The sequence below is a fragment of the Rhinolophus sinicus genome, chromosome 6, assembly GCF_057876585.1.
Source record: "Rhinolophus sinicus isolate RSI-liver-muscle chromosome 6, RSI-T2T, whole genome shotgun sequence".
NCBI lineage: Eukaryota > Metazoa > Chordata > Mammalia > Chiroptera > Rhinolophidae > Rhinolophus > Rhinolophus sinicus.
This window is the reverse complement of record NC_142506.1, coordinates 63,508,580-63,522,634: the sequence shown is the minus strand read 5'-3', so window position 1 is coordinate 63,522,634 and position 14,055 is coordinate 63,508,580. Positions and strand designations below refer to the sequence as shown.

General features: G+C 36.6%; 1 protein-coding gene across 7 annotated transcripts in view; it reads left to right on the top strand.

Moving 5' to 3' along the window:
- Positions 1 to 14,055, top strand: part of BRINP3 (BMP/retinoic acid inducible neural specific 3) — a 262,338-nt gene that overhangs the window by 83,592 nt on the left and 164,691 nt on the right. The window lies entirely within an intron of this gene.

Sequence of the window (14,055 nt, the reverse complement as noted above, 5' to 3'; positions counted from 1 at the left end):
ACCCCCCCCATATTCTTAAAGTTTTTCATACATTTTCCCCTTCCTTAAATTGTACTTCATCTCTCCCCACCTACTGAACAAATACATTTCCAGATTTCGTGACACTGTATCTGACTGTGCTACCAGAGTCAGTTATGCTTTTCTTTATGTTCCTTTAATATTTAATATGTGCAGATCTATAACATTCACCACGTTAAATTACAGTGATTTGTTGACTTCCCTGTCTCTTTCTCTAGAATGCAAGTTCCCTGAGAAAACCACAGGTTTTTCTCTGTATCACTGCAGCACTCAGCACACTGCCTGGTTGTTTTTGAAAACAGGAAAAACACAGCTGGGAATAGACTGTAGCCCATCCCATGCGTCCAACAAAGACAATGACAGCCTGGGGGGAAAAAGAAAAAAAAAAAACAAAAAACAAAAAATCGAGGGTCATTGCCTTGTGGCTTTTCCCATTTAAGATTGTCATATGGGACATATATTCTTGTGACATGTGGAAAATCAGATTCTTTGATAAACTCATCATTTTTAAAAGTCAGTTTGCCTAATCGCCAAACAACGAAAGTCAAGGAAAGAATCCATTTGTAAGTAACTCATTCTTAAGTTTTAAAGTTGACTGTTAGCTCTGCTTCATATAACTTGCTCATGATATCCCTCAGTCTTGTTTTGTTTTCCTTTGGTCCAAATACAGTTTGTCAGGCAAATCTGTCCCCACCGCAAGATAAAGGTTCCCTGACCCTATATCACCATTGGCTGGGCTGGTCCCGCTTTATAGTCCATTGTACTGGTCTAAATTTTTAATAGCATTCCCTTTCAGTACCAAAAGTATTCCGGTTTGGACCAGGTCTATACAGTTGCCCTACTTACATGGAACATTATGGGTTTCCTTAGAATTTCACATAGAACTTTGAAGGATAACACTTTCAAAGGGCTGAGTAGATAGCACTGATTATTTCCTATGTGTTAAGATACACATTGCCTGTGAAGAGCGTTTTCTAAATGTCCTCTGGGGCAAAATCCTTCCCAGTTAAGAACCACACCTTTAGAAATATATTAGGAAAGGCCAATAATAGAAAGCTGTAGCTTGGTGACAGTAACTTACAACATGTACTGGGAGAGAATGAAAAATAGACCTTCACCACAATGAGGTCAGGGGTCTCAGAGACCCTGGGCTTCTGGCGAGAGGAGGAGACATGGGGATAGAGAGATGAGCTGGATTCCTCGATCAGGACTGAGTCTTTAAGTACTTGCACATTAAGAACTTTGGATTTTGTTGTGAAGGCAGCGTGGAGCCATTGAAAGATTCCAAGACAGTGTGAAATGGTCAGATTTATGTGTCGAAAACACAACTAAGAGCAAGAGGGTAAACTCATAAAAACAACAAAGAGAAGATTATTTAGGGGACATTCACGTGGAGAGTTTTGACCCCTTTAAGCTAAGGTAGTGTCAGTGGTGATGGAGAAACGGGCACATTTGAGAGATAGTCTATGGGGTATAATGCAGAGGGCATGGTGACAAAATAGATATGGTAGGGGGACTAAGAAAAATGTTGAGGTTTCTGTATAGAGTGATTAGTTGATGGTGTGTAACCTACTATCTTTTTAATGAGAAGGAAATGTAATTATGTGCAGCAACACACAAACATATCAGTGCATAAGCATCAAACAAGGACAGTAAAAAAAATTGCAATAGCCAATTTCATTTGAGTTATTTGTGTAGTATACTTGTTTCAGTGATAGCTACATAAAATCAGAGTTTAATTTTGAGTAAGTCACCATGATCATTGTCTATAATGCTAACAGTCAAATTTTAATCAAACTCAATTGTATCTTTTAATGCGAAGAGATGCTGCTGCATCATCTCCCTTTCCAGCATCATCTAACTTTCAACACCATAGTTTTACTTAGTCACTAATCAGGGTAGCATTAGTGATGAGTTTTTGGCTCATAATATGATCATGGCCACCTTCTGCATCATGCTGAGGAATACTAAAAGAGAACCACCTTTTGCCTCTTCATTTTGTGAATTTAGTATTACTAATTATAGGCCATTTTTATTCTCACCATGCTGCACTTCTTCCCTAGCCTGATAAGCCATGTACCTTATTAGAAAAAGCCCAGGAATATGTAAAGTGTGCGATAGATTTAAAACAAAACATGTTCTCTGGTGAGAACCTGCATATATCATTGTAGTTAAAATGTTTAGTAAATGAAGTGTTTTCTTTTTTTTTTCTTTTTCTTTTTTTTTGCAGTGTGCTTGTTCATGGACAGCTTTCCTGAGTAACAAATACCCATGTGTCTGCTTAAGGCCTGGATGTCAGCATCTACTTCATGAAATAATCAGACCTACATAAGCCCAGCAATTATGAGGCATGCCAAAAAAATGTATATACATTTTAAGAAAGGAAAAAAAAAAACTGTATTAAAATTGTAATACTCAATACATACCAATAGCAGAAGATAAATACAAGTCACATTTGACTTCTGCAATTATGACAGGCCCTCAGAGTAGTTACCATCAGCGTCCAGACATTTCTGATTATGGCAAACTACTGCTTAAGCAACATTGAGTAAAGTGTCCACTTGTATACGTTTTTTTGGTACCCCCTGTGTGTATATGCATGTTTGTGTGTGTGTGTGTGTGTGTGTGTGTGTAATATAAAATGTCATCTCTCTTGAAGGACAAGCTGTGATTTGTTGCAACGTAAGTGCCTATTGTCTTCTGAAGTGGGGATTGAAACATGGTCCATCCTTCAAAGCCATGTTAGGGAAGGAGAACATGAACTGCAAAGGGGTGTGTCTATTATTCGTGGATACACATAAATAGCCTTAAATTAAGGATTTCAGGGCAGAGGCTAAACGTGGACCTAAAATCTGATAGTACACCTGTGTGTGCAGATCAAAAGTGTAGACCTTTTGGGAGATGTATAAATGCTTAGTCTATCGTCATGTCCATTTGGTTTATGAAAATGTGGAGCAATAAGTGAGCCACTGCTAATCGAGTGATAATGTGTGAGTGCATCAGGGAGGCAGCGCCCAGGATCCCTCAGACAACCCTTCAGAATGTGTCAGGATAATTCTGGACAGATAGACATTGACACAGGCAGGTGGGATTCAATGTACTCGTGAGGTTTTCATTTATTTCGTTTAAAGCATCTGACCATGGAGCTGAATTTTTGCAGATGACCGGCTATCTCTCTGCATTTCATAGGTCCTGGTAGAACGTTTTGAGATTGATTGATTGAAAAGTATTTATTGAGTGAAGTCCCAGAGACAGAGCAGCCCACTCAATTTAATGAGCTCAGAGTATATGACCCATGCATTTATAAGGTCTTGAGGTCAAAAAGGACGAAGGCAGTATTATCTCAAATCAAGTAAAAAGCTTGAATTGTCTTGCACTTTCTAAATTCTAGATCCGTAAGAGGCCATTTCTTTCCTCTCTGGGTTCAGTCATTCTGAATGGCTACTTTTATTTATGTGTTATCTATAAGCTTGTCTTCCTTCTTTGAATTTTATGGAAGACTATAAAAAGCAGAGTGGCAATTTTAATATTGTGGTGAACTCTCCAATTTGGTCCACACTTCATTTTTTTTATTAAACTATTACTTTTTCAACTCATCCTCTTACTTACGATTGCATTTCTATCTTCTATAGAAAGGCTTCAATTCATGACCTCATTCGTTTCTTTGTGATCTCGCTACCTGGCTATATACTGTAACGGGTAATGGGACATTTTTTATGTCATTTCTGTAGTTCTTGCAATGGTAACGGAAAAGCTCTAAAGAAAAGAAAAGAAACGAAGGTGTCCGACGGTCATCTTATGGGTCATGAACACAGGGCTTCAGTGATCCTACTGTTACGGGGGAAAAACATGGGACTAAAATGTCTAGCTTTATCGAGTAGAATGAGAAAATCATCCTTCTTTGTACCAGTTCCTGGACCTAGAAAATAGGGAGGAAATAAGTATTTGTACATTTGTTTGGAACTAAATATTAATTGAATATCTATACTGTGCCAAGACATGGGAACTAGGCATGAAAGATGTACAAGGTTTTTCTTTTCATTCCAGAAATTCATAGACTAGTAGGGACACAGACATACACATCTTGCATTCTTACCTTTAATGGCAAGTTATCAACCAGTCTGAAGGCATTTTCCACAATGTGCTTCTTAAAAAAGTATTTGGTGGATTTTGATTGTTTTTCTCGTGAGTTGGGGAAAGGAGTGAATTGAAGATTACACACACACACAACTTATAACTGTGAAAAACCCCAGCTTACGTTGCCTAAATGAAAAATGCCCCTGCTTTTTGTTCATCACCTTTCCACAGAAACAGTGCTCAAGCCGTAAAGAAGAGGCTACTTGAATATAGTTCTGTACTGAGATCCCCATGCCTTTTAAAATACTGAATTTAAATCTTGGCTTGCATCAGAGTTTTCTCACAGAGCTAGAAAAAGATATGCATTTCTAATATTCGAGTTAAGTAAATCCAAATAGTGGGAAGATCAGACAAGTGGGGACATTAATTTTGTCCACCTTTGAGAAATGAATCTGCTGTGTATTTCTTGGTTTTTGAAAATATAGCATTGATTCCAGCCACCTCGAAATTATGATATATATGCTTCCCATCTTGGCCTCCATTTCCACTATCATGCCATCTTTCAAACTTATAATTTTAATATATGTTGCATACCCATAATACCAAGAAGTATAGCACAGTGCCTAAAAGGTTGGGTCAGGAAGCCAGATTCAAGATCCTGGGCAAATTGCTTAATTTATTAAAGTCTCAGTCTCCTGAGATATAAAATTCTGATTTGTGTAATGGTTATGAGCATTAAAACATGTAGTCTCTATAAAGCTTTGACACATAGCAAACACTCCAATGATAGCTGCTATGATAATAACTACTACTGACTCTGCGTGTGGGTGTCCTCAGTGTCACGTATGAGTAAATGTTTTCCTGTCTTCCATATACTCTTCTTATTAATGATTGACTGTAAAAGTATTTAATGTATCATATTTGTTTATTGAGAATGCCTGTGTCGTAGTTACCAAGAATCAAAGGATGCGTCTATAAGATAGTCTCTATCTTCTTGTGTTTTACTTTCCTTTGGAGAAGCTATCCAAGTCAGTAATGATACAGGGTAATAAACACTGTGATAAGTGCTAAGGCAGTTTGCACAGACTTTTAGGGTCACCAAGGCAGGGAGTGGTCATAAGCCAGTCTTTGGCAATTCAGAGATTGTTACTGCCAGGGAGAGTGAACTGTAAAGTGAGTTCTCAAGAATGAAGGGGAGTTTGCTAGGCAAAACATGGCGGGAAAATTGAAAGAGACCTTGTAGGGAGAGGAAACAGCCTGTAAAAATGGTCCAGAATAAGAGCGATTAACTAGAATTTTCAGATTCAATCCAACCAGTTTTATTGACAAGTAGTGAGTATGCTTTGGCTGTGAATAAGCATGGGAACACCTGTGACTGAAGGCTTTCAAACAGTGAAAAGTAATCTGGGGATCATAGAGGGTAATACGAAGCTATAAAAGATGAAAAGAGGTACATTATTATCTAAAGAGATGAAGAGTTTCAGGGTTCGTTGCATGTAAGCAACTGCATGGACTTCACAGAGTCCATGATGTCAACTAGATTAGCAGTGTTAGCCATGGGTTTGAGGTGCTCTCAGTATTTCCCTGTATAATTGTATTCTACATATGAATAAAAGCGCACATTTCTCTTATGGTATATTTTGGCAATATTCTCCTACTGCAATGAAAATACTGCCTTTGCAACTTTCTTCTAAGATGTTCCCTTAGATCTAACCTTTCAGTTAAGTCGATGGTTATTCTTAACCAGTGTGTGGAAATCCGCCCTTGCCTTCAAAAGCGTATTAAAAGGATAGAACTGCTAGAAATGCCACATTTTTACAACTACTTTATAGTTCTAACGCCTGATACTCTCAAATATCATCATGTTCCATTTTATCCAATCTTTCTCTTCTGCATGTCTTAGGCACGACAGTTTATTTAAGTATGGGCATTCTTTACAGTGAAGTATTCTTGCTATTCTTGCTGCAACTGATATTATTTCCAGAGAACATGCATCTTTCCCTATTTAGAATTAATTCTAAAACTGGAAGATATTTGGAAATGATTTCCAAGGAATATTTTAAAGAAAAAAAAGTACTTCATTTAAATTAATGTATCATCCTCTCACTGTTTACTGTTTCAAGGAGATAGACAGTAAAGAAGAGTTCCAATATTTTTAAAGATTAATGTTTTTCGGAGGGTCGGTGTTTTTCGGAGAGTAAATTCATGACATATTTTCCGAGTTAGGCTACCTTGTTCTATCAATTATTCATAAACCATCTGACTTGTAAATTTTGCATAATTGTTTTCATGTTTTCTAATTCTAAATGAACACTTTCTATTTTGCTCCACATTACTGTATAAATAAAAAGCTACATCTAGAGGTAACTAACACACTCACAATGTTGTATTTTTGAACAAAAATTGAAATGCCAAAAGGAAGAAGAGAGGCTAGAGCAAGAATTAACTTAAGATTTCCTAAATCTATCTTCCTAACTCCCATGCTTGGTTTTGCTCCCACTGTGAGCTGTGAACTATTGATTCATTTCATGGCTGAATTGACATTTTTAGAATTTTTAAATTTTAGATAGTCTAGATGTAGGATTCTTTAAACTCTTCTCCAGAGAAAACCTAAGTGTCTTTTTCTGGAATGATTAGAGGGCACTGCAGGTCAGTGAGTGGTGGAGACACAAGTGGACTTATTCAGGGGCCCTTTCAGATCTGTGAGGCCAAATGCTCAGAGCTGCCAAAGCAAATCTGACATTGAATATTTATATAAATGAACCAAAGATTATAACTAAAATACTGTGTGGGTTAATGGACTTAGTAAAATGATCTGAAATCCGTACCATGATTTAGGAAATCATTAATCGTTTGTGACAATTTTTATAGCCATGTACGTAATGTATAGTCAATACAATTATATTAAAGCAAATTATGTAACTCTCACAGTGCCCACTGCTTCTACTTTAAATTTGTATTCTTTATCACCTTGTCATAAAAGTCTCTTGAATTTCTACTCCCATAAGGTCGTCGATGGCATATAGGTTAAAATAATGCTAAATTGTTCAAATATTTGAACTTTGCCCTCTGAGTAGTAATAATTTAATACTATGCCAATTACTTTCATTACTGAGCTAGACTTTATCATCTTAAACTTTTCAACTGCTTCACAGCCAAAAGGTTCATATATGATCGATCGTGAATGAACATTTGATATTGTAGACATTCTTTCTTTGTGGTCTGATTCTCATCAAATTTTTCAAGATGAGTGGTAGAGGAAATCAGGATTGTCAAGAAAATGTACTCTACGAGTGTTAGGATGATGATATTCATTTTTTGAAGACTTTGTTTTTTAGAGCAATTTCCTCAACAAAATTGAGAGGATGACACAAAGCTTCCTCTATGCCTTCTGCCCCCACATGTGCACAGCCCCCCTCATTATCAGCGTCACGCACCAGAGTGTTACATTTTTTTTTAATGGTAAGGATGAACCTAAATTGATACATCACAATCACCCAAAGTCCATAGTTTACTTAGGGTTCATTATGGTGTCTCCCCAAAAATAAGACCTAGCTGGACCATCAGTTCTAATACGTCTTTTGGAGCAAAAATTAATATAAGACCTGGTCTTATTTTAATATAAGACGAGGAATAATATATAATATAATATAATATAATATAATATAATATAATATAATATAATATAAATATAGATGAGGTCTCATATTAATTTTTGCTGCAAAAGATGCATTAGAGTTGATGGTCTGGCTAGGTTTTATTTTCGGGGAAACACGGTATCTGTGTTGTTCATTCTAAGGGTTTGGACAAATGCATAACAACACACATCCATCATTATAATATCACAAAATATTTTCACTGTCCTAAAATTTCCTGTGCTCTGCCTATTCATCTCTTCCCACATCCACTGCTGGCAACCACTGCTCTTTTAATTGTCTCCATAGTTTTGCGTTTTCCAGAATGTCGTATAGTTGGAATCATATAGTATGCAACTTTTTCATATTGACTTCTTCAATTTAGTAATATCCATTTAAGTTTCCTCCATGTCTTTTCTTTACGTGATAGCTCCTTTCTTTTAGGACTGAATGATATTCCATTGGCTGGAAGTACACAGTTTACATACTCGTTCACTTATTGAAGGACATTTTGGTTACTTCCAAGTTTTGACAATTATGAATAAAGCTGCTCTAAATATCTGTGTGTGGTATTTGTGTGGATATATGTTTTCAACTCTTTTGAGTAAGTGGCAAAGAGTGTGGTTTTGGATTTCATTTTTTTACTAATGAGTAAAAGAAAACCTGCTGAGTAAAAAATACCATGAACTGATAATAGTAATTGCCTTAGTCTCTTTGGGGTTCTGTAACAAAATACTACAGACTGAGTGTCTTAGAAACAACAGGAATTTATTTCTAACAGTTCTGAAGGATGGAAGTCTGAGAGGAGGGTGCCAGGATGGTTGAGTGACAGCCCACTTCTGGCCTGCTGACTTGTTGTTTGTCACTTTGCAGAGACGTGAGGGATGTGTCTGAGGCCTTTTTTATAAGGACGTTGATCTCATTCATGAGGACTCATCGATTACGACTTTAACACTTCCCAAAGGCCCTACCTCCCAGGACCATCACACTGGGCATTAGGTTTCAACAATCAAATTTTGGGGCAACAGGCACTCGGACAGCAGCAGTAGTAGACAATCAAATCTTTGTTATTAATATTTGCATCCACCAGTTATCTCTCTTAGGTCAATCGGTCAAAGATTGACACATTTGCTGTTTATCTGACTAAGCCATCTTGTGACCGATGACAGGAAATGCAGTTACTGAGCACAGTTCTAATCGAAGGCGTACACTGACTCTCCTGTCCATTCCCTACTGAATGAAGACCACCACTCTTCTCTGAAGGTATGGGGAGGAGCTTGGCAGACAGGAATCCGATGGGATCACCCTGAACATCTCACGCTGTGTGAACCCGCACTGAATGATCGTTACATAATGGACATTTCCCTCACTCTTGCTGTTTGGATGGAAACGAGGAGCTATTTTTCACAGGTTTTCATTTACTCTTTAACCTTATCCAATTCTTTGCCTGATCTTCTTTTACATTTAAGAGTTGATTCCTGAGCTCTTACCATCTCATTTTCTCATAGGTCACACTTACCACGAATTGAGATGTGTGATTTTGGTGCAAATATTATTGAAAGATGGGTGGGAGTCCTCAGTGTTATCAGGGTTTCTCCCAGACATAAAGGGAAGAATTCCATTTTGTTTCTTTCAGTCGACAGTTACAGACCTTTTCCAGCGATAGTCTCAGTTTTAATGATGCTGTAGAGCTATCTGCAGTGAGCTACTGCGTCACAGTGTGCCGTAAAGCTTTAAGAGTAACTTGGGCAAGACAGATTAACCATTTTGTAGCCACTGTCCAGAAGAGGGTGAGGCAAATCCGTTGGATGCTGCACAGTCTTTCTCAATGATAGGCGTGCGGCCTAGTTTCTGCACTGACAGCTGAGGAAAAATCGTTATTATTTTTCAATTTCTTCAATCAGGAGCAGCTCTACTCGGCCTCATAAAATGAAAAAAGATGTGAAAGTAATAACATGCCTCCTAATGTATACTTGCTTACAGAAAAAAAAAAGGGCTTACTTTAATCAGCTGTCACACCTTGAAGCTATGCATGAGAACCGTTCCCTTTTCTAGGCAAGAATATATTGCTAACTATGTTTTAGCCCTTTGTGAAATGAAGGTTGCTATACGATGCCTTTCTTTATGGTTAAAGCTCTTTACTAATCATTTCTAAGTTTAAAATTGCATTACCTTGCACTTAAAATTGATGGACTGTCATTATTTCCACGGAGTTCTTGGATAATATTTATAATATAAGACAAGCAAGCAAGACACAACTCACCAGGAAGAAATAATAAGATTGCAAATGTACTATAAACTGAGAGACACAATTAATTATGCGTTAAAATTTGTCTAGCTTATTCAATTAAGTATCTATTATGCTTTGATATGTACCTTTGACATATTTTGGTCCTGAAAATCTGTATTAATAAGATATATGTATGTAATATCACTACCAGTAGCAGTGCTGGGATAAATACATTATTCTCTGTCCTGGGCATTGAGGTCTGAAAAGATAAGTAGGCCTTGCTTTCTGTATACAGGACTTAAAATTTGCCTCCTCAATCATATAGTCAACATACATAAAATTTTCTTTCCTCTCTATATTCAAGGTGTAAAATCTTTAACCTCCTCTAGTAATCTTTAACTCTTTCGAAAACTCGACAAACAGCACATTACTTTTAGGGTTTGCTTTCGCCAGTCTACTCTTTCCAGTTTCCTACCAGCCTCAGGTGCCATGGTGGAGGGAAGATAAGTCATTCTTACTGTGCTTAGAAGATTGTACTGGCTCCATAGACGAAGCCTTAATTGCTTCAATCCTAACATGTCAAATTGAAATGTACAGTAGTTTTCATAAAAATGAGATCATGATCCTGAGAGTTACTTATCTTTAAATTCTTGGACCAAGGGTTTATGATATAGACGACATGGAGTGACTAGACTTGGAATTGTCAAAACAGAACTGAAGAAATGATGTCAGACCTAGGCAAAAACATTTTTGCACGGCAGAACCTACTTCATGTGGAGCCACGATCCAAAGTGGATGCTGTCCTAATTACAACTACATGATACAAAAATCCGAATACGGCCTTTGATAGTGTCCGAGTCTGTGTCCAAATCCAAAGTTAACAAAAGCTAAGTTGACAGGTAGAGGGCATTGGAGGGCACCACTCAGTTTAATTTAATTCCTTTTTCTTAGGTAGGAGTTGGTGGGGAATCTTGGCTTCGTCCAAACACCTAGAAATGTACCACAGTCTTCAGCATTAATCACACGGTCCGTAGAGACGGACTTCTCACTTAGATCATTCTCTCCTTTCAAGAGGCTTGATGTTATTATTTGTGTAAGTTAATATTGTATGTAACTCTTCCTTTTTGCTGACATTCAAGACATTCTAAAGTCATTTCATCAAGTAGTCATTGGGCTTATTGTGGGTATGTTGTAGGTAAAGTCACTTACAAAAATGAAAGGTGGGAGAGCGAGAAGCAGTGAGACAGAAGAAGGGATTATTTATAAATTTAGTGGCATATCATTTACTATTTACATTGTAAATGTGTTGTAGAAAAGCACATTTCGTTAGCGCTTGTTACATGTGATTTTGTCTATATCAGCTTTAATTTACACTCCTATTTTCAGGGACCTACCCTCCTACAAACTCAGTTGCCTTTGTAAATAACATAGTGATATTTGTCTTGCGCTAACAGTCTCGTTAAATATGCATGGACCTTGATAAGAATCCCCTTTTCCTGAGCGGAGAACCATATGTGCTTTCTGTAGTAGCTTCAGCTTTGGATTTTTCCTTGTGATACTTAATTTCCCATGGTGTTAATGTACATCTATGTGGCTTTCTTCCAGAATCCATGCGGCTTTCACCCCATATAACAGAGTTTATTAACAACGAATAAATAAAAACTGGGTGACTTCTAACTTTGTTTCTCAAAGAAGGTAAATATGTCACCATGCTTGGAGGCCATCCATAGAATCAAAAGGATCTCAGTATAACATAGATGGACCTACAAGTAGCCCATGGCTACAAACGCTAGTGTTCAATAGTCCAGTTATGCATTTGTGTACTGGAGTTTCAATTGTTCAGTTCAAATAACAAGGGAAAGTAATTATGGAATCAGTGACTATTGTAGCTGGAAGGAATCTTAATGGTTACCATTTTGCTGTAATGTTGGAAAACAGAGAAGTTAAACCACTTGCCTTAATGTATACTACACAGCTGGATTCTAAAATGCCAGACTTCTCACAGTGATAAGCTTACTCTATTATTCTACAATACTTGTACTACTGGACATTGCCAAATTGTTCTGCTTCTTTCCAGATACCACTTCGGAGAGGAAGAGAAGGCTCTCACTATTCCTAGAGTTTATCTACTGAAATATCAAAGGGGAAAACCTTAACTAAGTCAAAGTACATGATACAGGTGAACTAGACCTGTTAGGCAGACTGGCGACCTAAGGAGTTTTAAATCTTACGTAAATGAAGATTACCCATAGATAGTGTCATATTTTTCATCTGTTGAAATTATTTTCCTGAGACTGTCTTGAGTTTATTTTGAAAATCTTTGGAGAGTCCAATTTATTAGTTGGTGCAAAAGTCATTGCGGTTTAAAAGGTTAAAAATAATTGCAAAAAACGCAATTAGTTTTGCACCGACCTCATAGATTTATGACACAAAGTGCAAATGGGTCACATATTCTTTGAAATTTCCAAATGTTTGATAATAAGATTTATCCAAGAGTCAGAACATGAGAAGGACATTTGTATAATTCCATATTAAATATTCATCCAACATAAATGTCTTCTTTAATATGCGTTTCAATTCTTTATATATAAGCACTTACTTTAAACATCTATTTGTTAGTAAAAATGATCATGTTAGATATTTATTAATATTTGTATATAATAAACTTCTTTAAGGTAAAGACACTGTTTTATTATTTGTAACGTCAGTCCTCTGTTATTTGTAACTAAAAGGCCTCTTATTCTGGAGTTACTCATCCTTTGAGGGGAATAGTAAAAGAGTGAACTTTACCATCTATCCTTTATGGGACTGAAATATCCTAAGATGTGCTCGGGAAGTGTTTAGCAAAGCTACTTGTGGATGTTCAGCTCATTCTGTTCATTTCTGTTCCTAATTCCTCTTTTACGTGTCTCATCACATCCTGCCAATCTTTATCTAGATCCTTCTGTTCCATTTTGTCCAAATCTTTGACTTAATCCTCCCGTGTTTCCCTGAAAATAAGACCTAGCTGGACAATCAGCTCTAATGCATCTTTTGGAGCAAAAATGAATATAACACCTGGTATAATATGATATGATGCAATATGATATGGTATGATATGATATGATATGATATGATATTACATTATATTATAAAGACCCGGTCTTATAGTAAAATAAGACCAGGTCTTGTATTAAATTTTGCTCCAAAAGACGCATTAGAGCTGATGGTCCGGCTAGGTCTTATTTTCGAGGAGACATGGTACATAAATGATAAACATTTTTTTGAACATGAGCAGGACAAGTAACACACACAATTTGTGGTCAACAGAGGACCAACCTTTTGGAGCCTGCCTATTGCACAGGCATGCTCTACCGTATGACTAACTTCTGAATATGTGTTTGCCTTGAGTGTTACCAAGTAACTCGGGATAACTTCCTTGAGTGGTTTAGCCTTTATGTAAGTTCCTGATGAATGCGCCTTTCTTATACCCGAATTGTTAGTTTATAATTTTGATTTTCAAATTTACATGGGCTTGATATCAAACTCTTCAGTATGAAGTTTCAATATCTACTTCCTAAAACGCCCCCTATTGCAAAGTCAGGGTAAGTTTCTTTTTAAATGCTTTCAGATATATTATTTTTCAATGTTTGACATCCTTGATCTTATCATTCTTTCAGTCAGTTTATCAATAGTTTTGGCAGTAATGTTCCAGATTTAAGGTAGTTAAATTCTTGCTTACAGTAATTTCACTTTTGTGATCTTCATTCCCTCTAAAACCCACAAATCACTTGTTGAAATATTAGTTTTGAGGAACTTGTAAGCACATTAAAATTTTTGCTGTCTGGATACATATCCATCCCTTTATTACTAACCACAGCTTTAAATTTATTTTTCTTCCCTCCAGCTTTTACATACGCTTCTTTCTGGGTACCAGTCTTTTACACATCAATGCTAGATGTTTGTGACTTTTTTGTGTTTGTCATACTGAGGTGACTTTAATTTGATTCTTAATCATTTTATTTTAATATAAGCACAATAAAAAACACGTACATTTATTTATGTTATAACCTTTTGTTTTCATCCTCTAAAGTTTGCGATCAGATTTTTGTTTCT